Source organism: Pleurodeles waltl, chromosome 6 (assembly GCF_031143425.1).
Source record: "Pleurodeles waltl isolate 20211129_DDA chromosome 6, aPleWal1.hap1.20221129, whole genome shotgun sequence".
Taxonomy (NCBI): domain Eukaryota; kingdom Metazoa; phylum Chordata; class Amphibia; order Caudata; family Salamandridae; genus Pleurodeles; species Pleurodeles waltl.
In genome coordinates this window covers 2,481,463-2,503,856 of record NC_090445.1, presented here as the reverse complement: position 1 = coordinate 2,503,856, position 22,394 = coordinate 2,481,463, and the positions used below count along the sequence as shown (strand labels likewise).

The 22,394-nt window shown below is 46.8% G+C and overlaps 1 protein-coding gene across 1 annotated transcript in view; it reads right to left on the bottom strand.

Moving 5' to 3' along the window:
* The window catches only part of EEIG1 (estrogen-induced osteoclastogenesis regulator 1), a 323,245-nt gene that overhangs the window by 11,878 nt on the left and 288,973 nt on the right, over positions 1-22,394 (bottom strand). The gene's annotated exons all lie outside the window — the stretch shown is intronic.

Below are 22,394 nucleotides of genomic sequence, written 5' to 3'. Positions count from 1 at the left end.
GGTCGCAATTTGCGAGACATTGCGAATGGCTGCAATCACAGATCACCATGTCTTTGATTTCTTTTCAATAAAGCAATCTTTTTTTTAAATGCAGCCCGTTTTCCTTAAAGGAAGTGTGACCACTGCCTGCTCTTAAAAAATGTTTTCAAATGCATTCACAAAGGGGAAGGGATCCCTTGGGGACCTTTTCTCCTTTGTGAATGGGTTATCACCTACTTGAAGTAGGTGGTAACTGCAATTGTTTTGCGACCGCATTCATGGTCACAAAACGTGCTAGACACGCCCTTTCCTAATACCGAATCGGTATGTAGTTGCAATTTCAATTTGCGATTCGGTAAAAAGTTACTGAATCGCAAATTGGACTTGTTACATACCAAAATGCATTTTTGCAATCGCAAACAGCCTGTTGGGCTGTTTACGATCGCCAAAATGTTTGATACATCTGGCCCATGGTTCTCACAATCGCTCAAATCATACGTTTTTCTGAGTCTGGAGGAATGTAAACTTAAAATAACTAATCTGTTTAATCACAGCTGTCCTCCGGTTCTTTCTTGGAGGGGCTGTTCAGACACAATCAAAATGACGATAGTACCTACTGCTGTCTGTACAATTTCTAACATTCCACCGACAACTTTTAAGCAAATAAATTCCATAATTTTATCCTTCTTATGGAATAAGAAAACATCTCGCCTCTCTCCAACAAAACTTAAACAGATGGTGGCGTTAATTGCTCTGATTTTCTGAAATACCATTTAGCCTTGTTATTGAAACAACCTTTTAAATGGAATTTTAAAAAAAAATCAAACAAATACTCTCCTTAATGGGCACAACCGGAAGAATCTGTTCTCTCTTCCTTTTTTTTTGTGAATATTAGACCATTTCTAAAAAACCTCAAAACTTATACTCCCATTTTTAAACACACTTGGTATCTTTTAAAACCTACGAAGCTCTGTGATCCTATCGACGTCAGCTCATTCCACAACTCTACCTCTAGGCATAATACCGCCATTTTGATTGATTTCTGGTAAACCTAGAGGGAATATGGTTTAATCTGTGTCAATCAACTCTTTATAAATGACTTTTCTTTCTTTTTTTCAAGCCCACTCTACTTTCCATTTCTTCGTCTTTTCAACATAAAGTTCACCTTTTACGACCCATCCTCCTAGATGCACTTACTAAGATACCTCCATCACAGCCCACCGCCCGCATCTTCTAGGATCGGCAATCTTTTGCACGATAACCCTAAAGCCTCTGCCATTTATCATGCTTTGGGCCACCCTTCCACTGATAGACCAACAACAGATATTGAGCTGTCGGGGAAAGGAGTTGGGAAGAGTTTGGGCTGTTTCTTTTTGGAGACACATTTGGACAACGATAAGGTCCTCCTCCAGAGCGGCCAATACAACTCCCACTATTCTACATTTACAAGAGGCTTCTGTCCTCCCCTTTACTTCACATGGCATATATACCCACAGAGCCCTGACCGCTGCCGGTCACGCCACTCACGAGGCGACCTAAGGCACACGCTGTTCAATTCTACACTAGTTCATCCTTCTTGGACATTGATTTGAAATCAAGTAATGCTATTCTGACACCTCTGCACTCTTGTCCGCCTCTAACATCGCCCTAGGTAGTTTATCTACTGATTGGCAGCATGTGTCATCTCAAACAAAAGCCACTGACCTTTTAGCAGCAGTCGCACTTGAACAACTCACCAAAAACTGGAAGATGTCAAAATCTTCTTTCCAGGCCTGGTGGTATGCGATGTTACAACCCCAGACTTGATACCGCATATGTTCACCCAATTTCACTTGCTATCAAGCATTCTCTTTTAAGGCACCCCTTTACAAGCTTCACTGATACTCAAGCCAAACCTTCGTTACATCATCACCCAGCCAGGAATGAGGTTTCTAAACCCTCTTGATCTTCTCTGGTGGTTCTCACAGTTCATGAATCAATTCCCACAATCTCACCATGTTTTATTTTCATAGGAGCTTGTATTTCATTCCTGTTATATCTTTATTTAAATTGGACCTTGTATTTTTTATGATATTGTATATCTTCTTTCCTCTCCCTTCATTTTAACCTTTGTATTAAGTTTGAGGCATTATTCTATCTATATCTGCTCGTACCTAATAAAGTTCTTCTAATCTCCCTCAAGGACCTCCGGTCTGCAAACAATGCCATGCCTTGCGTTGGCTCCCAACACATTCTGTTGAAGATTTACCAAGATTTGCATCAGATTGGCCCGAGCCACTTGTCCCCTAGAATCCATTTCTACTGCCCTTCCAGGACCTTCTCGAACAGGGGGGGGGGGTTCTTTCTCCTTTCTTGGTCCCTCCCAGTGGAATAAACGTCCCCTGGACCTTCAGCTGGGGAGTTTAAAACATGGCTTTTCACCCAGACATAACTTAGTTACTGAAAGACTGGCGCCAGGACACTCCCCGGAGCCTCTGTGCATTCTCCAAACCCCCTCATCAGCAAAATCATCATGAGGTTAAAGACATCTTGAGGACGTCTCTAGTGATACTCCATACACTCTCACATTGCTTCAAGAAAGGAACCTGGTAGCAAACGCCCTATAGTCATGTACATCACAGAGTTACTATACGTATGTGTGCGATGTATAGCATGGAAACCGTGGGAGCCCTGGAGGCAAGTTATAAAGTGCTTAGTTTACAAACCAGTAAAGATTGAGGTCTAACCGGTTAATACCCAGTAGTCTAAAACGTGAAACAAATTACCATCCCCCTCAGTTTAACTGTGGTTTTTAAAGCTCCCAAAATTCCTAGGCACGTATTTGTTAGTAAATCTGAACATACCTCCTTCAAAATCCAATACACCTCCGTGGTATGGCCTCATTCTCAAAACTACTGTCCAAAAAAGAAAATAAGAGACTGAACTCATCTTTAGCCCTCAAAACACCTCCCTCTAGAGCGAAATATTCACAAAGGAACCAATTGTATCCAAAAACCTCAAATTCCCCTATTGACAGAGGTCAGTAATATCTCCTTTTCCTTGTTTTAGAGGTAATTTCTAAATTTCCAGCTACAGCATTGGGAAGACTGTGATTTATCCTAAGGCCAGAACATAGAAGAATCTTGCCTCCACTATGCAAGGCCTGTGCAAACCTTTGTTCACTTCTACCAGTCATCCCCATCTCAGCCAATCTGCCCTCCCCTCCTCCACAGTCCACATCACTCCTCCTCGAATGTTCCAAACAGTCCTATCTCTTACTATTGACCTCGTGTCACCTCCAATTCCTTCCCTAAGTAGAAGTTTATTAAGTATCTTCAGGGAAATGCGCCTCAGCCACCCTTACACTGGTGCAAACAGCAAAAGAATCAATGCATACTACACTGGGGAGCAAGGCTTAACTTCAGTCCTCCCACGCCACTGCTTAACAGAGTTATCTTTTCTCCATACACATGACATGTTGCAGATAAGCGTCACCCACCCAAGCACCCTGATCTCCTTACTCACAGCATCAGCAAGAGATGAAGATCCCTTTCTTCAAAGAGGTGAAGATCCTTCTCTATTCCAAGAGGTGAAGGTCCTTCTCTCTTCCAAGAGGTGAAGATCCCTCTCTCCCATAAGAGGTGAAGATCCCTCTCTCCCAAGAGGAGAAGATCCCTCTCACTCCCAAGAGGAGAAGATCCCTCTCTTTTCCAAGAGGTAAAGATCCCTCTCTCTTCCAAGAGGTAAAGATCCCTCTCTCTTCCAAGAGGTAAAGATCCCTCTCTCTTCCAAGAGGTGAAGATCCCTCTCTCTTCCAAGAGGTGAAGATCCCTCTCACTCCCAAGAGGAGAAGATCCCTCTCACTCCCAAGAGGAGAAGATCCCTCTCTCTTCCAAGAGGTAAATATCCCTCTCCCTTCCAAGAGGTGAAGATCCCTCTCTCTTCCAAGAGGTGAAGATCCCTCTCTCTTCCAAGAAGTGAAGATCCCTCTCTCTTCCAAGAGGTGACGATCCCTCTCTCTTTCAAGAGGTGAAGATCGCTCTTTCAAGAGGTGAAGATCCTTCTCTCTTCCGAGAGGTAAAGATCCCTCTCTCTTCCAAGAGGGGAAGATCCCTCTCTCTTCCAAGAGGTGAAGATCCCTCTCTCTTCCAAGAGGTGAAGATCCCTCTCACTCCCAAGAGGTGAAGATCCCTCTCACTCCCAAGAGGAGAAGATCCCTCTCTCTTCCAAGAGGTAAAGATCCCTCTCTTTTCCAAGAGGTAAAGATCCCTCTCGCTTCCAAGAGGTGAAGATCGCTCTTCCAAGAGGTGAAGATTTCTCTCTCTTCCAAGAGGGGAAGATCCCTCTCTCTTCCAAGAGAAGAAGATCCCTCTCTCTTCCAAGAGGTGAAGATCCCTCACCCTTCCAAGAGGTGAAGATCGCTCTTCCAAGAGGTGAAGATTCCTCTCTCTTCCAAGAGGGGAAGATCCCTCTCTCTTCCAAGACGGGAAGATCCCTCTCTCTTCCAAGAGGTGAAGATCGCTCTTCCAAGAGGTGAAGATCCCTCTCTCTTCCAAGAGGTGAAGATCCCTCTCTCTTCCAAGAGGTGAAGATCGCTCTTCCAAAGGTGAAGATCCCTCTCTCTTCCAAGAGGTGAAGATCCCTCTCTCTTCCAAGAGGTGAAGACCCCTCTCTTCCAAGAGGTGAAGATCCCTCTCACTCCCAAGAGGAGAAGATCCCTCTCACTCCCAAGAGGTGAAGATCCCTCTCTCTTCCAAGAGAAGATCCCTCTCTCTTCCAAGAGGTGAAGATCCCTCTCTCTTCCAAGAGGTGAAGATCCCTCTCTCTTCCAAGAAGTGAAGATCCCTCTCTCTTCCAAGAGGTGAAGATCGCTCTTTCAAGAGGTGAAGATCGCTCTTTCAAGAGGTGAAGATCCTTCTCTCTTCCGAGAGGTAAAGATCCCTCTCTCTTCCAAGAGGTGAAGATCCCTCTCTCTTCCAAGAGGTGAAGATCCCTCTCTCTTCCAAGAGGAGAAGATCCCTCTCACTCCCAAGAGGAGAAGATCCCTCTCTTTTCCAAGAGGTAAAGATCCCTCTCTCTTCCAAGAGGTGAAGATCCCTCTCTCTTCCAAGAGGTGAAGATCCCTCTCACTCCCAAGAGGAGAAGATCCCTCTCACTCCCAAGAGGAGAAGATCCGTCTCTTTTCCAAGAGGTAAAGATCCCTCTCTCTTCCAAGAGGTAAAGATCCCTCTCTCTTCCAAGAGGTAAAGATCCCTCTCTCTTCCAAGAAGTGAAGATCCCTCACTCTTCCAAGAGGTGAAGATCGCTCTTCCAAAGGTGAAGATCCCTCTCTCTTCCAAGAGGTGAAGATCCCTCTCTCTTCCAAGAGGTGAAGACCCCTCTCTTCCAAGAGGTGAAGATCCCTCTCACTCCCAAGAGGTGAAGATCCCTCTCACTCCCAAGAGGTGAAGATCCCTCTCTCTTCCAAGAGAAGATCCCTCTCTCTTCCAAGAGGTGAAGATCCCTCTCTCTTCCAAGAGGTGAAGATCCCTCTCTCTTCCAAGAAGTGAAGATCCCTCTCTCTTCCAAGAGGTGAAGATCGCTCTTTCAAGAGGTGAAGATCCTTCTCTCTTCCGAGAGGTAAAGATCCCTCTCTCTTCCAAGAGGTGAAGATCCCTCTCTCTTCCAAGAGGTGAAGATCCCTCTCTCTTCCAAGAGGAGAAGATCCCTCTCACTCCCAAGAGGAGAAGATCCCTCTCTTTTCCAAGAGGTAAAGATCCCTCTCTCTTCCAAGAGGTGAAGATCCCTCTCTCTTCCAAGAAGTGAAGATCCCTCTCACTCCCAAGAGGAGAAGATCCCTCTCACTCCCAAGAGGAGAAGATCCGTCTCTTTTCCAAGAGGTAAAGATCCCTCTCTCTTCCAAGAGGTAAAGATCCCTCTCTCTTCCAAGAGGTAAAGATCCCTCTCTCTTCCAAGAAGTGAAGATCCCTCACTCTTCCAAGAGGTGAAGATCCCTCTCTCTTTCAAGAGGTGAAGATCGCTCTTTCAAGAGGTGAAGATCCTTCTCTCTTCCGAGAGGTAAAGATCCCTCTCTCTTCCAAGAGGTGAAGATCCCTCTCTCTTCCAAGAGGTGAAGATCCCTCTCACTCCCAAGAGGTGAAGATCCCTCTCACTCCCAAGAGGTGAAGAGCCCTCTCACTCCCAAGAGGAGAAGATCCCTCTCTCTTCCAAGAGGTAAAGATCCCTCTCTCTTCCAAGAGGTAAAGATCCCTCTCGCTTCCAAGAGGTGAAGATCGCTCTTCCAAGAGGTGAAGATCCCTCTCACTCCCAAGAGGTGAAGATCCCTCTCACTCCCAAGAGGAGAAGATCGCTCTCTCTTCCAAGAGGTGAAGATCCCTCTCTCTTCCAAGAGGTAAAGATCCCTCTCTCTTCCAAGAGGTGAAGATCCCTCTCTTCCAAGAGATGAAGATCCCTCTCACTCCCAAGAGGTGAAGATCCCTTTCACTCCCAAGAGGTGAAGATCTCTCTCTCTTCCAAGAGAAGATCCCTCTCTCTTCCAAGAGGTGAAGATCCCTCTCTCTTCCAAGAGGAGAAGATCCTCTCTCTTCCAAGAGGAGAAGATCCCTCTCTCTTCCAAGAGGTGAAGATCCCTCACCCTTCCAAGAGGTGAGGATCGCTCTTCCAAGAGGTGAAGATTCCTCTCTCTTCCAAGAGGGGAAGATCCCTCTCTCTTCCAAGACAGGAAGATCCCTCTCTCTTCCAAGAGGTGAAGATCGCTCTTCCAAGAGGTGAAGATCCCTCTCTCTTCCAAGAGGTGAAGATCCTTCTCTCTTCCAAGAGGTGAAGATCCCTCTCTCTTCCAAGAGGTAAAGATCCCTCTCTCTTCCAAGAGGTGAAGATCCCTCTCACTCCCAAGAGGTGAAGATCCCTCTCACTCCCAAGAGGTGAAGATCCCTCTCTCTTCCAAGAGAAGATCCCTCTCTCTTCCAAGAGGTGAAGATCCCTCTCTCTTCCAAGAGGTGAAGATCCCTCTCTCTTCCAAGGGGTGAAGAGCGCTCTTCCAAGAGGTGAAGAGCGCTCTTCCAAGAGGTGAAGATTCCTCTCTCTTCCAAGAGGGGAAGTTCCCTCTCTCTTCCAAGAGGTGAAGATCGCTCTTCCAAGAGGTTAAGATCCCTCTCTCTTCCAAGAGGTGAAGACCCCTCTCTCTTCCAAGATATGAAGATCACTTTCCCTTTCATCCACTCCAACACTTTCCCTTTGTTCATCATCCACAGCTTGTTACTAGTCAGTCCCAACAACATGTATCCAGAGTGGATCATTCTGACTCAATGGATTCCATAGCAAAACACAGACACACCTTTGCCATCCATCTCTTTGTGCACATCTCTCAGTAAGCAAAATTACACACCCTGGATGAGCCCAACTTGACTTACTCCAGCTGGAGATCAAGGAACTTATTGTCTGTTACAATACATTAACATCTACTGATACCCCAAATGCATGGTACAGTCTGCACCGCTGTAAGCACTGGAGCGCCCTCATTCACTACCAAGAGAAGCAACAGCATTGCAATATGGTGCAAGTGCGGCGACGGACGCAGGGCTAGTGCGTGTCTCCAGTATTTATCAAGCATCTTCAGAGAAACACCCCTCAGCCCCCAGACAGTGTCCTGATCTCCAACCGTCTCTTCTCAACTCTCCAACAACAGCAGATCACCCTCCAACTAGTAAGGGCATTCTCTAGTGGTGCAAGCGAGAGAACACACAGCTACCCCCTTATACAAGAAACAGACCCATGAACCAGAAAACAAAAACTAAGAGTCTAGGACTAAAGTTAAATAAACAAAATGTAATAAACTGTGGATAACAGAACATAATTTTAAAAATCCCATACATAACCCTGCATGAATTGTAATGCTTTTCCAACCCTCTTGCTTCTCCTTACAAAAGAACTTCTTTCCATGTGCGTATCAATACCCTCCCTGGACATGAGCCTCACGATTCACAACCACCACCCTCCCCAAAGTTCCCAATGCGACTGTCTTCAAGCTTCACAGCATTGCAAAAGGATTTCATCACCCTCAGAGGTGTGGAAAATGTTCACAAATTATCACCTCAGAGGATTTTTAACTCTCACAAATCTCACCCACCACAACTAGGGGTGACTTAATTATGAATTTCAAAATGTTTCTTGATTCATGTCCTGTTCTTTAGGTCTCCAATCAGTCAACACATCAGAGGAAACAGAGTTTTTGTTGTTACTCCAAGGAGGACACGTCAGAGAACTCTCAACAGTTCAATGAGCACTTTGCTGGACAGACTGTGGGGTCAAATAATACACATCTACCCTTGACAATATTTCAGCCCTCGAGTCCTTACCATGTAGTTTAGCATTCTGTATGGATTCTTTAAGCTGGGGGACATGTTGTACCTCCTACTCGTGGTGGCACAACAAGAGCTGCAGCCCACGAGCGCCGCCGCAGCTCACAGGCCCGGGGTACCCGGCACCATATACTAGGGACCTATAAGTAAGTTGAGCTGTGCCAGTTGGGTGTAAGCCACTCAAACAGTGTAGGAAAGTCACTCTTTTTGGCATGGTTACCTCCACAGCTTGCCTGTTTATCAGAGTGTATAGACTGTCTTCACTGGGATCGTGCTAACCAGGGTGCCAGTGACTGTGCTCTCTCCTGCAAATATGGTTGACTAGGTACCCTTTACACCCAACAAATGGCATACTGGTGTACCCTTGTAAGACACTACTATATGGTACTTAGGGGTACCCATGCCATTGGTACACCATGGGTCCCCCATGGGCTGTAGCATGTATTATGCCATCCATGGGAACCCATGCAAACTGTGTCTGCAGGCCAGTCATTGTAGCCTGCGTGAAAAGGTGCATGCACCCTTTCACTGCTGGTCACTGCACCAGGTCACTGTAAGTCACCCCTGTGATAGGCCCTCCTAGAAGAGAGGGCAGGGTGAAGGTCCCTGTGTGTGTGGGCACCCCTGCATGAGCCGAGGTGCCCCTATGAACTCCAGTTCCAATGCACTGGACTTCGTAATTTCAGGGAAGACATTTTACCTGTGTACTGGCCACAGATCACTACCTATGGTCCAGCTCCATAATGGTAACTCTGAAACTAGACATGTTTGGTAATCAAACATGTCGGAATCATACCCCAATACTAATGCCAGTATTGGTGGCATGATTCCATGCACTCTGGGGGCTCCTACCAGTCTTTCAGGGTTTGTGGGCAGCCCACACTGCTGCCACCACTCAGACAGGTTTCTGTCCTCCTGCTGCTTGACCAGCTCAAGCTTAGGAAGGCAGAACAAAGTATTTCCTGTGGGAGAGGGAGGCAACACCCTCTCCCTTGGAAATAGGTGTTACATGGCTGGGGAGGGGTAGCCTCCCCACGCCACAGGTTTGCTTTGAAGGGCACATTTGGTGCCCTCCTTGCATAAACTGGTTTGCACCAGTTCAGGGGCCACTGGCCCCTGCTCTGGCGTGAAACTGGACAGAGGAAAGGGGAGTGACCACTCCCCTGTCCATCAACACCCTGGGGGTGAGAGCTCCTCCATGTGGCCACTTGATTCTGCCATCTTGAAAACAAGATGCGCAGAGGCCCCTGGGAGCATCTGAGTGGCCAGGTCAGGAAGGTAACATCAGTGATCCCCTCCGATAGGTGGTCACTGTGCAGTGACCAAACCCCCTTTTAGGGCTATTTAGGGACTCCCTTGCAGGTGGGTTCCCAGATTCGGCATGCAAGACTCTACCAGGACTCCTCTGCATCAAACTCTTCTGCTCCTGGCCACCGGGACCGCAACTGGAAACTCCAGGAACCAACAAGACTGCAACTCCTGAGATGACCTCGCCTTGCAACATTGTTTCCCCGGCTCCTTCCAGCAACTGCGACTTTTCCACGGCTGAGCACCCTCTGGGGTCAGCAAGACTTCAATTGCACCAAGAAGTAAAAAGGCATCTGCAGGCACCTAAAGCAACGACATCCGGCTGCGTGGATCTGCTCTCCTCTGAAAATGCGTGGATCCTGCAACACAGGTGGTAGTCCGGAGTGGTTCCCTTGGTCCTCTCTGCCCGCTGTCCACTTTGGATGACGGTGAGCCCTCACCTCTGCTTTCAGGACCCCTGTGCACCGCAACTCTTGCAGCAACCAAGACTTGTTGACTCCTGCTCCAAGGAATTTTCCTGCTCCAAGAAGCCCCGATCTCCAGCACTTCATCCTTTCAAGGACAATGTCTCCTCTCTTGCTAGAGTGATGTGGGACTCCTCTCCGAGTGTGCTGACTGGGCCTAGGCCTCACTGCAACTTACTGTGCTTGTTGCTTGCCGCTTGTTGTTTTCTATGCTATTTCCTAATTATTATTTTGTGTGTGTATATATATATATATATATATGGAAAATGTTACTTACCCAGTGTACATCTGTTCGTGGCATGAGACGCTGCAGATTCACATGCTGTGCATTATCCTGCCATCTAGTGTTGGGCTCGGAGTGTTACAAGTTGTTTTTCTTCTAAGAAGTCTTTTCAAGTCACGAGACCGAGGGACTCCTCCCTTTCGGCTCCATTGCGCATGGGCGTCAACTCCATCTTAGACTGTTTTCCCCGCAGAGGGTGAGGTAGGAGTTGTGGATATAGTAAATGTGCCCATGCGATGGAATAAGTATGTATGTACATAATGTTAATTAAAATAGTATTTATTTACAAATTTTCAATTTTCATTCAGCCTATAACAGCTACAGGCTCCCGGGGAGGTGGGAGGGCGCATGTGAATCTGCAGCGTCTCATGCCACGAACAGATGTACACTGGGTAAGTGACATTTTCCATTTGATGGCATGTGTAGCTGCAGATACACATGCTGTGCATAGACTGGTAAGCAGTAATCTCCCCAAAAGTGGTGGCTTAGCCTGTAGGAGTTGAAGTTGTCTGAAATAATGTTCGTAATACAGCCTGTCCTACTGTGGCTTGTTGTGTTGTTAACACATCTACACAGTAATGTTTTGTGAATGTATGAGGCGTAGACCATGTGTCATAGGTATATTCCCTAGAAAGGCCATTGTGGCGCCTTTTTTCCTAGTGGAATGCGCTTTTGGTGTAATAGGTAGATCTCTTTTTGCTTTAATATAGCAGGTCTGAATACATTTCACTATCCATCTGGCAATGCCTTGTTTGGATATTGGATTTCCTGCATGAGGTTTTTGGAAGGCTACAAACAATTGTTTTGTTTTGCGAAACTGTTTTGTTCTGTCAATGTAATACATTAGTGCTCTTTTAATGTCTAATGTATGTAATGCTCTTTCAGCTACTGAGTCTGGTTGTGGAAAGAAGACTGGGAGTTCCACTGTTTGGTTTAGGTGGAATGGTGATATAACTTTTGGTAAGAATTTGGGATTTTTGCGGAGAACCACTTTATGTTTATGTATTTGTATAAAGGGTTCTTGTATAGTAAATGCTTGTATTTCGCTTACTCTTCTAAGAGATGTGATAGCTATCAGGAAAGCTACATTCCAAGTTAAGTATTGCATTTCACAAGAGTGCATGGGTTCAAATGGTGGACTCATGAGTCGTGTTAGTACAATATTGAAGTTCCACGAAGGGACTGGTGGTGTTCTCGGGGGTATGATTCTTTTTAATCCTTCCATAAATGCTTTAATGACTGGGATTCGAAAGAGCGATGTTGAATGTTTAATCTGCAGATAGGCACATATTGCTGTGAGATGTATTTTAATAGAAGAGAATGCTAGGTTAGATTTTTGTAAGTGTAATAAGTAACTTACAATGTTTTTTGCGGAAGCATGTAGTGGTTGAATTTGATTATTGTGGCAGTAGTAAACAAATCTTTTCCATTTGTTTGCATAACAATGTCTTGTAGTAGGTTTCCTAGCTTGTTTAATGACCTCCATACATTCTTGTGTAAGGTCTAAGTGTCCAAATTCTAAGACTTCAGGAGCCAGATTGCTAGATTGAGCTATGCTGGATTCGGGTGTCTGATCTGTTGTTTGTGTTGTGTTAACAGATCTGGTCTGTTTGGTATGTGTTTGTGGGCTATTAACGGTTGAAATGCTTTCAATGCTAGAAACACTGCTAGCAGTTCTAGATGATTTATATGAAGTTGCCTTTATTGAGCGTCCCATTGTCTCTGCATGCTGTGCTGGTTGAGGTGTGCTCCCCACCCTACCATGGAAGCATCTGTTGTGATCACGTATTGAGGCACTGGGTCCTGGAAAGGCCGCCCTTGGTTTAAATTCATAGGATCCCACCATTGAAGCAAGGAGTGTGTTTGGCGGTCTAGCAACACTAGATCTTGAAGGTGACCCTGTGCTTGTGTCCATTGTGTTGCTAGGCACAGTTGTAAGGGCCGCATGTGTAGTCTTGCGTTTGGGACAATGGCTATGCATGAAGACATCATGCCTAAAAGTTTCATCACAAACCTCACTTGATAGTGTTGGTTTGGGTGCATGTTTAGTATTACATTTTGGAATGCTTGTACCCTTTGTGGACTTGGAGTGGTAATCCCTTTTTGTGTGTTGATTGTTGCTCCTAAGTATTGTTGTATTTGACACGGTTGTAAATGTGATTTTTGGTAGTTTATTGAGAACCCTAGCTTGTGAAGGCTTTCTATGACGTATTTTGTGTGTTGAAGACACTGTTGCTGAGTGTTGGTTTTGATTAACCAATCGTCTAGGTAAGGGAATACGTGCATGTTCTGCCTCGTGATATGAGCAGCTACTACCGCAAGGCATTTTGTGAATACTCTTGGTGCTGTTGTTATCCCGAACGGTAACACTTTGAATTGGTAATGTACTTCTTGGATTACAAACCTCAAGTATTGCCTGTGGGAAGGATGTATGGGTATGTGGAAGTAAGCGTCCTTGAGATCTAATGTTGACATGTAGTCCTGTTGTTTGAGCAAGGGAATCACGTCTTGAAGTGTCACCATGTGAAAATGATCTGATTTGATGTAAAGATTTAGGTGATCATTCTGACCTCGGCGGTCTTTTTTCCAGACCGTCGAGGCCGGGGGAGACAGAATACCGCCATTGCCGGTGGTATTCATGCCTCCCTACTCCGACATTTCCGCTGGGCCAGCGGACGGTAACAGCGTTACCATCCGCTGGCCCAGCGGAAATGGCACATCAACATTGCCGCCGGCTCGTAATAGAGCTGGCGGCAATGTTGATGTGCAGTGGGTGCAGTAGCACCCGTCGCGCATTTCACTGCCCGAAATTCGGGCAGTGAAAAGCGCGACGGGCTACGCCAGTGCAGGGGCCCCCAGGGGCCCCGTGCGTCCCTTTACCGTCAGCCTTTCCATGGCGGTGTCTACCACCACGGACAGGCTGGCGGTCGGGGACTCATAATCCCCAGGGCAGCGGTGCTTGCACCGCTGCCCTGGGGATTATGACCGCCAGGCGGAAACCTGGCGGTTAGGCGGTATGGCCGTGGCTTTTGCGCCACGGTCATAATAGCTGGCGGGACACCGCCAGCCTGTTGGCGGTGTTCCCGCCAGCAAACCGCCGGCCGCCAGGGTCGGAATGACCCCCTTAGTGTTCTGAGGTCTAATATGGGTCTCAGTGTTTTGTCCTTTTTTGGAATTAGGAAATACAGGGAGTAAACACCTGTTCCTCTTTGATGTTTGGGTACTAGTTCTATTGCTTTTTTTTGCAACAATGCTTGGACTTCTAGTTGTAACAGATCTAAGTGCTGTTTGGACATGTTGTGTGCTCTTGGAGGCACATTTGGTGGTAATTGTAGGAATTCTATGCAATAACCATGTTGGATAATGGCTAGGACCCACGAGTCCGTAGTTATGTGTTTCCAATCCTGGTAATAATCTGTGAGTCTCCCCCCCACTGGTGTTGTGTGGTGGGGGTTCGTGAGGTTGGAGTCACTGTTTAGTTTGTGGGGTTTTTGGGCTTTGGAATTTCCCTCTTATTTTAGGGAACTGTCCACCCCTATATTGTCCCCGAAAACCTCCCCTTTGATATTGGCCCTGGAATGTGGGTCTGGCCTGTGAGGTGGAAGGCTTTGTGGTTTGGGCCCGAAACCCCCCTCTAAAGTATGGCTTCCTAAAAGTGCCTCTGCTCTGTGGGGAATAGAGCGCGCCCATGGCTTTGGCCGTGTCAGTGTCTTTCTTCAGTTTTTCTATTGCTGTATCCACCTCCGGCCCAAACAATTGTTGTTCGTTGAAAGGCATATTCAGCACAGCCTGCTGGATTTCTGGCTTAAATCCGGAGGTACGTAGCCACGCGTGTCTCCGAATGGTGACCGCCGTGTTTACTGTTCTGGCCGCCGTGTCTGCTGAGTCCATAGCCGACCTTATTTGGTTGTTGGATATACTTTGGCCCTCCTCCACAACCTGTTGGGCACGCTTCTGGAACTCTTTAGGAAGGTGTTCGATTAAATGTTGCATTTCGTCCCAATGTGCCCTGTCGTATCTTGCCAGTAGAGCTTGTGAATTGGCAATTCGCCATTGATTGGCTGCTTGTGCTGCCACCCTTTTGCCTGCTGCATCGAATTTCCGACTTTCTTTGTCGGGCGGTGGTGCGTCCCCAGAAGTTTGTGAGTAGGCTGCTCCTACTACCACCGAATCAGGAGTTAGCTGTTGCGTAATGTACACAGGGTCCGTAGGGGGAGGTTTATATTTCTTCTCCACCCTAGTTGTGATGGCTCTGCTCTTGACTGGGTCTTGAAACACCTGTTTGGCGTGTTTTAACATGCCTGGTAACATTGGCAAACTTTGGTATAGGCTGTGTGTTAATGACAGGGTATTAAACAAGAATTCATCTTCTATAGGTTCTGAATACAATGCTACGTTATGGAAAGTAGCTGCCCTGGAAACCACCTGCATGTAAGCAGTACTGTCCTCTGGTGGTGATGGCCTTGCCGGGTAGCAATCCGGACTATTATCAGAGACTGGTGCATCGTACAGATCCCATGCATCTGGGTCATCTTGGCTCATCCCTGTGTGCGTTGTTGACTGCATCATTGGGGGTGTTGCTACTGGGGACAGATGTGGTGAGTGCGGTGGCGATGGCTGTGGAGAAAACTGTGGTGGTGTTTTTTCTTTAGCCACTTTTGCTTTTGGCTGCATTTCCGCCTCATGGAATGCGAGCTTCCGCTTCATCTTAATTGGGGGAAGAGTTCTGATTTTCCCCGTGTCTTTCTGTGTATGGAGCCTCCTCTGGGTATGGTCTGGCTCTCCCATGCCCAGTTCTTGTTCAAACTTGTGGCCTTGTAGTTGTGAAGAAAGGCCCTGTTCGTCCGTATAGGAGCTTTGTTTCGGCTCCGAGGCTACGTGCTTCGGCACCGAAACCTTTTCAGCAGTCTTTTTCGGCTCTGAAGAAACCTTTTTGGCGGAATGGGGTCCATTCCATGAGCCTTGAAGACGCACGCGGTCGGGCCGACCCGGCCCCGCCGAGGAGTGGAAGCCCCAAAGGGCTGCCGGAGCTCTTCTTTTCTTCGGTGTCGATGTGCTATCACTAACCCGATACCGAGCGCAAACAATGCGGTTGAATTTTCCGATTGTTAACTAACTTTTCCAAACCGAAACCCGGAGCGAAGAGGAACACCTCCGAACCCAATGGCGGAAAAAAAACAATCTAAGATGGAGTTGACGCCCATGCGCAATGGAGTTGAAAGGGAGGAGTCCCTCGGTCTTGTGACTCGAAAAGACTTCTTCGAAGAAAAACAACTTGTAACACTCCGAGCCCAACACTAGATGGCAGGATAATGCACAGCATGTGTATCTGCAGCTACACATGCCATCAAACATATATATATATATATATGGAAAATGTCACTTACCCAGTGTACATCTGTTATTGGCATGTTGTGCTGCAGATTCACATGCTCTGCATATCCATATTGTAAGACAGCTTGGCCTACAGAGGCTTGTGGTTGTGAGAAAACATCAGCACAGTAGTGTTTTGTAAATGTATGAGGTGTTGACCATGTAGCTGCTTTACATATATCAGCCATTGGTATGTTTCCTAAAAATGCCATTGTCGCACCCTTCTTTCTTGTAGAATGTGCTCTAGGAGTGACTAAAAGTTGTCCTTTTGCTTTGACATAACAAGTTTGTACAAATCAAAAATCCATCTTACTAAGCCTTGTTTTGATATAGGATTGCCTGTATATGGCTGTTGGAAAGCTACAAAAAGTTGTTTTGTTTTCCTAAAATGTTTAGTTCTGCCTATGTAGTACATAAGAGCACTTTTTAGATCTAGGGTATGAAGAGCTCTTTCTGCCACAGAGTCTGTCTGTGGAAAGAAGACTGGCAATTCCACTGTTTGATTGATGTGAAAAGGAGATACTACTTTTGGTAGAAATGTTGGATTTGTTTTTAGTACAACCTTATGTTTGTGTACTTGGAAAAAAGGTTCTTCAAGAGTGAAAGCTTGTATTTCACTAACTCTTCTTAAAGAAGTAATGGCCACAAGGAAGGCAATCTTCCACGTTAAAAATGTAATTTGGCAAGAGTGCATGGGTTCAAAAGGTGGGCCCATGAGTCTGGTAAGTACAATATTTAAATTCCATGATGGAACCGGTGGTGTTCTTGGTGGAATGATGCGTTTTAAACCCTCCATGAAGGCTTTAATAACAGGAACTCTGAATAAAGAACTATGTTGAATAGTTTGTAAGTATGCAGATATTGCAGTGAGATGTATTTTTATGGAGGAAAAAGCCAAATTTAATTTTTGGAAATGAAGTAAGTAACATTCAATATCTTGTCTTGATGCTGTAAGTGGATCGATGTTTTTAGATTGACAATAGTAGACAAATCTGTTCCACTTGTTTGCGTAGCACTGTCTAGTAGTGGGTTTTCTTGCTTGTTTAATGACTTCCATACATTCAGATGAAAGTTTTAAGTATCTAAATTCAATGACTTCAGGAGCCAAATCACTAGATTGAGAGCATTGGGGTCTGGATGTCTGATTTGACCTTTGTTTTGTGTTAGCAAATCTGATCTGTGTGGGAGTTTGGAGTGAGGTACTACAGATAGATCTAGTAATGTTGTGTACCACGGCTGACGTGCCCATGTTGGTGCTATGAATATCATGTTGAGTGAAGTTTGACGCAACTTGTTGACTAGAAACGGAAGGAGTGGGAGAGGGGGGAAAGCGTAAGCAAACATCCCTGACCAATTGATCCATAGAGCATTGCCCTTGGATAGGGGATGTGGGTGTCTGGATGCGAAGTTTTGGCATTTTGTGTTTTCGCTTGTTGCAAATAGATCTATGGCGGTCATTCCAACCGCGGCGGGCGGCGGTAGCCGCCCGCCTGGCGGGAACCGCCGAATGACCGCACCGGCCATTCTGGCTTTCCCGCTGGGCCGGCGGGCGACCGCCAAAAGGCCGCCCGCCGGCCCAGCGGGAAAGACCCAGCAACGATAAAGCCGTCTCCGAATGGAGCCGGCGGAGTTGCTGGCGTGCGACGGGTGCAGTGGCACCCGTCGCGATTTTCAGTGTCTGCAAAGCAGACACTGAAAATCATTATGGGGCCCTGTTAGGGGGCCCCTGCACTGCCCATGCCAGTGGCATGGGCAGTGCAACCCGTTCCCGCCATCCTGTTCCTGGCGGTAAAAACCGCCAGGAACGGGATGGCGGGAAGGGGGTCGGAATCCCCATGGCGGCGGGGAAACCATCGGGAAACCGCTGGTTCCCCTTTTCTGACCGCGGCTTTACCGCCGCGGTCAGAATGGCCCAGGAAGCACCGCCAGCCTGTTGGCGGTGCTTCCGCGGTCGTTGTCAGAATGACCCCCTATGTCTGGTGTTCCCCACCTTTGAAAGTACTGTTGAAGTACTTGGGGGTGAATCTCCCATTAGTGAGTTTGTTGGTGATTTCTGCTGAGGACATCTGCCAACTGATTGTCTATCCCTGGAATGTACTGCGCTTTTAGGTGAATTTGATTGTGAATTGCCCATTTCCAAATTGTTTGAGCTAGCAGGGACAATTGAGATGAATGTGTCCCTTCTTGCTTGTTGAGATAATACATGGTTGTCATGTTGTCTGTTTTTATGAGAACATTCTTCTGTTTGAGAAGAGGATGAAATGCTTTTAGGGCAAGGAACACAGCCAATAATTCTAACTGGTTTATGTGTAGCTGTTTCTGTTTGACATCCCATTGACCTTGAATAGTTTGATTGTTTAGGTGATCTCCCCAACCAATCATTGATGCGTCTGTTGTGATCATGGTCTGAGGCACAGGGTCTTGAAACGACCGCCCCTTCATTAAACTGCTGCGATTCCACCATTGAAGGGACATTTGTGTTTGGCGGTCTATCAACACTAGATCTTGAAGCTGACCGTGTGCCTGTGGCCAGTGTCGTGCAAGGCACTGTTGTAAGGGCCTCATGTTGAATCTTGCATGTGGGACTATTGCTATGCAAGATGCCATCATTCCTAAAATCTTCATGATAAATCTTACAGTGCATTGTTGATTTGGCTCTATAAGTGGAATTAGATTTTGGATATTTGGATACGCTAGAGATAGTGGAGTATTTAGGATAGCACCTAGATACGGTTGTACTTGTGATGGTTGAAGGTGTGACTTTTGGTAGTTTATAGAAAATCCTAGGGTGTGCAGAGTTTCTATCACATAACATATATGTTTTTGGCATTGTGTAGGATTGTTTGATTTTATTAGCCAATCATTTAGATATGGAAAGGCATGGATGTGTTTGTAGGAAAATACCATCTTGCCTGGCATGTTACCCCCATTTTTCACTGTATATATGTTGTTTTAGTTGTATGTGTCACTGGGACCCTGGTAACCCAGGGCCCCAGTGCTCATAAGTGTGCCTGAATGTGTTACCTGTGTAGTGACTAACTGTCTCACTGAGGCTCTGCTAATCAGAACCTCAGTGGTTATGCTTTCTCATTTCTTTCCAAATTGTCACTAACAGGCTAGTGACCATTTTTACCAATTTACATTGGCTTACTGGAACACCCTTATAATTCCCTAGTATATGGTACTGAGGTACCCAGGGTATTGGGGTTCCAGGAGATCCCTATGGGCTGCAGCATTTCTTTTGCCACCCATAGGGAGCTCTGACAATTCTTACACAGGCCTGCCACTGCAGCCTGAGTGAAATAACGTCCACGTTATTTCACAGCCATTTTACACTGCACTTAAGTAACTTATAAGTCACCTATATGTCTAACCTTTACCTGGTAAAGGTTGGGTGCTAAGTTACTTAGTGTGAGGGCACCCTGGCACTAGCCAAGGTGCCCCCACATTGTTCAGGGCCAATTCCCCGGACTTTGTGAGTGCGGGGACACCATTACACGCGTGCACTACATATAGGTCACTACCTATATGTAGCTTCACAATGGTAACTCCGAATATGGCCATGTAACATGTCTATGATCATGGAATTGCCCCCTCTATACCATCCTGGCATAGTTGGCACAATCCCATGATCCCAGTGGTCTGTAGCACAGACCCTGGTACTGCCAAACTGCCTTTCCCGGGGTTTCACTGCAGCTGCTGCTGCTGCCAACCCCTCAGACAGGCTTCTGCCCTCCTGGGGTCCAGCCAGGCCTGGCCCAGGATGGCAGAACAAAGAACTTCCTCTGAGAGAGGGTGTTACACCCTCTCCCTTTGGAAAATGGTGTGAAGGCAGGGGAGGAGTAGCCTCCCCCAGCCTCTGGAAATGCTTTCATGGGCACATTTGGTGCCCATTTCTGTATAAGCCAGTCTACACCGGTTCAGGGACCCCTTAGCCCTGCTCTGGCGCGAAACTGGACAAAGGAAAGGGGAGTGACCACTCCCCTGACCTGTACCTCCCCTGGGAGGTGCCCAGAGCTCCTCCAGTGTGCTCCAGACCTCTGCCATCTTGGAAACAGAGGTGCTGCTGGCACACTGGACTGCTCTGAGTGGCCAGTGCCACCAGGTGACGTCAGAGACTCCTTCTGATAGGCTCCTTCAGGTGTTGCTAGCCTATTCTCTCTCCTAGGTAGCCAAACCCTCTTTTCTGGCTATTTAGGGTCTCTGTCTCTTGGGATTCCTTAGATAATGAATGCAAGAGCTCATCCAAGTTCCTCTGCATCTCTCTCTTCACCTTCTGCCAAGGAATTGACTGCTGACCGCGCTGGAAGCCTGCAAAACTGCAACATAGTAGCAAAGACGACTACTCCAACTCTGTAACGCTGATCCAGCCACCTTCTCGACTGCTTTCCTGGTGGTGCATGCTGTGGGGGTAGTATGCCTCCTCTCTGCACTAGAAGCTCCGAAGAAATCTCCCGTGGGTCGACGGAATCGTCCCCCTGCAACCGCAGGCACCAAAGAACTGCATCACCGGTACCTTGGGTCTCCTCTCAGCACGACGAGCGAGGTCCCTTGAATCCAGCAACTCTGTCCAAGTGATTCCCACAGTCCAGTGACTCTTCAGTCCAAGTTTGGTGGAGGTAAGTCCTTGCCTCCCCCCGCCAGACTGCATTGCTGGGAACCGCGACTTTTGCAGCTACTCCGGCCTCCGTGCACTTCCGGCGGAAATCCTTTGTGCACAGTCCAGCCTGGGTCCACGGCACTCTAACCTGCATTGCACGACCTCCTAAGTTGTTCTCCGGCGACGTGGGACTCCTTTGTGCGACTTCGGGTGAGCACCGTTTCACGCATCCTCGTAGTGCCTGTTTCTGGCACTTCTGCGGGTGCTGCCTGCTGCTGAGAGGGCTCCTTGTCTTGCTCGACGGCCCCTCTGTCCCCAGATGCAATTGGCGACATCCTGGTCCCTCCTGGGCCACAGCAGCATCCAAAAACCCTTACAGCACGATTTGCAGCTAGCAAGGCTTGTTGGCGGTCTTTCGGCGGGAAAACACTTCTGCACGACTCTCCACGGCGTGAGGGATCCGTCCTCCAAAGGGGAAGTCTCTAGCCCTTGTCGTTCTTGCAGAAACCTACGCTTCTACTGTCCAGTAGCAGCATCTTTGCACCCACAGCTGGCATTTCCTGGGCATTTGCCCATCTCCGACTTGCTTGTGACTTTTGGACTTGGTCCCCTTGTTCCACAGGTACCCTCGACTGGAAATCCATCGTTGTTGCATTGCTGGTTTGTGTCTTTCCTGCAGAATTCCCCTATCACGACTTCTATGTCCTTTGGGGAACTTTAGTGCACTTTGCACTCACTTTTCAGGGTCTTGGGGTGGGCTATTTTTCTAACCCTTACTATTTTCTAATAGTCCCAGCGACCCTCTACAAGGTCACATAGGTTTGGGGTCCATTCGTGATTCACATTCCACTTTTGGAGTATATGGTTTGTGTTGCCCCTATCCCTATGTGTCTCCATTGCATCCTATTGTAACTATACATTGTTTGCACTGTTTTCTAATACTATTACTGCATATTTTGGTATTGTGTACATATATCTTGTGTATATTTGCTATACTCATACTGAGGGTACTCACTGAGATACTTTTGGCATATTGTCATAAAAATAAAGTGCCTTTATTTTTAGAATATCTGTGTATTGTGTTTTCTTATGATATTGTGCATATGACACTAAGTGGTACTGTAGGAGCTTCACTCGTCTCCTAGTTCAGCCTAAGCTGCTCTGCTAAGCTACCATTATCTATCAGCCTATGCTGCTAGACACCCTATACACTAATAAGGGATAACTGGGCCTGGTGCAAGGTGCAAGTACCCCTTGGTACTCACTACAACCCAGTCCAGCTTCCTACAGTGTTGTCTTCTTAAGTTTGCTGCTACTACCGCTAGACACTTTGTGAACACCCTTGGAGCTGTTGTTATGCTGTAAGGTAACACTTTGAACTGGTAGTGTTTTTCTTGTATGACAAACCTGAGATATTTTCTGTGAGCAGGGTGGATGGGTATGTGGAAATACTTATCTCTGAGGTCTAGGGCAGACATAAAATCTTGTTTTTGTAGCAGTGGAATAACATCTTGCAGAGTTACCATGTGAAAATGTTCTGACAAGATGTAAAAATTGAGGGGCCTGAGGTCTAATATTGGCCTGACGGTGCCGTCTTTTTTGGCAATTAGGAAATTATTGTGAGTATACTCCTGTTTCTTGTTGGGACTGTGAAACTAATTCTATTGCTTGTTTGAGTAGTAGAGATTGAACCTCTTGTTGTAACAGAGCTGTATGTTCGGGGGATAACTTGTGATATCTTGGCGGAATGTTTGGGGGGGTGTTTATCAATTCTTGGCAACAGCCATTGCGGATAACTGATAATACCCCCCACAGCAGTGGGGGGTATTAGGGAGTGGAAGGGAGGAAAGGAAGTCACTGCTTTGGTTGTTTTGTTGGTTGTTTAGAGGTTTGGAATTTACCTCTATTTCTAGAGTATTGGCCTCTGTATGTTCCTCTAAACCCACCTCGCTGGTACTGGGTTTGATATGGTTGCTTTGTTTGTGAGGTAGAAGCCTCGGAGAATTGTGCTCTAAAACATCCCCGAAACTGAGGCTTACGAAATGACC